Source organism: Eriocheir sinensis, chromosome 19 (assembly GCF_024679095.1).
Source record: "Eriocheir sinensis breed Jianghai 21 chromosome 19, ASM2467909v1, whole genome shotgun sequence".
Taxonomy (NCBI): domain Eukaryota; kingdom Metazoa; phylum Arthropoda; class Malacostraca; order Decapoda; family Varunidae; genus Eriocheir; species Eriocheir sinensis.
Genome location: NC_066527.1, coordinates 16,720,011 through 16,722,510, shown reverse-complemented (window position 1 = coordinate 16,722,510; position 2,500 = coordinate 16,720,011).

Sequence of the window (2,500 nt, the reverse complement as noted above, 5' to 3'; positions counted from 1 at the left end):
TGTGTGTGTGTGTGTGTGTGTGTGTGTTTTCTGTTTACTTTCGTTTCTCCGTTTCCTTCATTTCTCCTCATTTCTTTTCCCTCTCCGCTTCTTTCCTTCTTGTCCCTCTTCCTTATCCTCTTCGTTTCCTTCCTCCCCTCTTCGTTTCTTCTTCTCTCCCGTTGTCTTCTCTCCTTCCTCACTTTTCTTCTTTCTTCTTCTTCCTCTTTTTCTTTTCCTTCTTCCTTGCCTTTCCTTTTCATTTCTACACTTTTCCTCCTTTTCTTCCACTCCTTACTTTCATTCTTATTCCCCTTTTTCCTTCTTCCTTTCATTTTATGCTTCCAATTTTCATCATCTTCCTCTTCTTATATCTTAACACTCCTCTTGAATTCCGATCTTCTTCTTTTTATCTTCTTTTTTTTTCTTTCATATTTTCTTCCTTTTTCGTATCCTTCTTATTTCATCGCTTATTTTCTCTTCCTCCTATTTTCTTCCACGTCTTCTTTTCTCTATATCCTCCTTTATCATATCTTCCTTATTTCGTTCCTTATTTTCTCTCTTCTATTTCCTTCATTATTTTCTCTTCCCTATTTTCCCTTCCTTTGCTTCTTCACTTTTTTTATTTCCCATGTTTGCTTATTTTCGTATTATCTCATTTCCCTCTTTCCTTATTTCCTTTCCTTCTCCTTCTCTGTTTCCTTCCTTCGTTATCTCCTCTATTTGCCTCATTATCTCCTCTCTCTCACTCTCTCCTTTCCTTCACTTCATTAACTCTCCAAAAGTCTTGAGAGAGAGAGAGAGAGAGAGAGAGAGAGAGAGAGAGAGAGTCTCACCTGTTATTCAGGTGTGCTCTCTCTCTCTCTCTCTCTCTCTCTCTCTCTCTCTCTCTCTCTCACTTTCACTTTCTTTGCACACCTTTCGTAAATCAATTTCCGTTCGCTGACTTACCTGCAAAGATAAGCTAATTAAGTGTTACGGAGGAGGAGGAGGAGGAGGAAGAAGAGGAGGGGGTGGAGGAGGAGGTGGAGGAATGGTTGAAAGAGTAGATGAAGGGAAAGCAAAGAGAGAGATTGAGTGTGCGTTTCTGTGTGTGTGTGTGTGTGTGTGTGTGTGTGTGTGTGTGTGTGTGTGTGTGTGTGTGTGTTTTAATATTCATTTTTTTATTTCTCTTTCGCTCGTTTTATTACCACGAGAGAGAGAGAGAGAGAGAGAGAGAGAGAGAGAGAGAGAGAGAGAGAGAGAGCATCTTCCCAGGAGGTGAATAAGGAATGAAGGGAAGGAGGGAATGGGAGGAGAAGAAGAGGAAGAGGAGGAGGAAGGGAAGCAGACGAGAAGGAAGGTGAGGGAAAGGGAGAAGTGGAGGGAAGAGAAAATTGACAGAGGATGAAGGAAGAGAGAAAGGGAACGATAAAGGAAGGAAAAGAGAAGGAGGGAAAGAAGGGAGAGGAAAGAAACGAAAGAAAGTTAAAGAAGAAAAAGAGAAGGAAGAAAATAATGAAAATAAAGGAACGAAAGAAAAAATAGGAAGGAAAAATATGATGCGGGGAAAGAATGAAGAGAAAAAGAAGGAAAGGAAAGGAAAAAATGGGAAGGAGAAAAACATGGAGGAAGGAAGACAAAGAAGACAAAGAAAGAGAAAGAAAAGACAACTGGAGGAAAAGACGTTGCAAATGGAGAGAAGGATTAATTATGTGATGTTTTTGTTGTTTTCTTGGAGAGGAAAGAAAAGAAATTAGGAAGGAAAGGAAATAAAGGACGAAAAACAAGATAGGAATAAAGGAAGAAGTCGAATTAAGATTAAGAAAGAGAAGAAGAATAAAAGGAGATGATGAAGGAAGAACAGAAAATAGAAAGGAAAGGAAAAATAGAACGAAAAATAGAATAGGAATAAAGAAAGGAGGAGTTAGAAAGTGAAATAATTAAGAACAAGAAGAAGAAAGAAGAATAAAGAAAGGGGAGATGATGAAGGAAGAACAGAAAATAGAAAGGAAAGGAAAAATAGAACGAAAAATAGAATAGGAATAAAGAAAGGAGGAGTTAGAACGTGAAGTAGACTAAGACAAAGAAGAAAGAAGAAAGAAAAAAAAATAGAGAAAAGAAAGAGATGATGAAGAAAGAATAGATAATAATAGAAAGGAAAGAAAAAATAGAAGGAAAAATAGGATATGAATAAAGAAAGGAGGAGTTAGAAAGTGAAGTAATTAAGAACAAGAAGAAGAAAGAAGAAGAAAGAAAAGTTAGGAAAGGAAGGGAGATGATGAAGAAAGAATAGATAATAATAGAAAGGAAAGAAAAAATAGAAGGAAAAATAGGATAGGAATAAAGAAAGGAAAGGAAAAGAAAGGGGTGAAACAAATTAAGGACAAGAAGGAGAATTAAAGAGAAAGAAGGGAAAGAAAACTGAAAGAAATAAAACTGCAGATAGAGAGGATTAATTATGTGATGTTTTTGTTGTTGTCTTTGTTTTCTTCTTTTTCCTCTTCATCTTTTTCCTCTTCTTCATCTTCGTCTATATTTT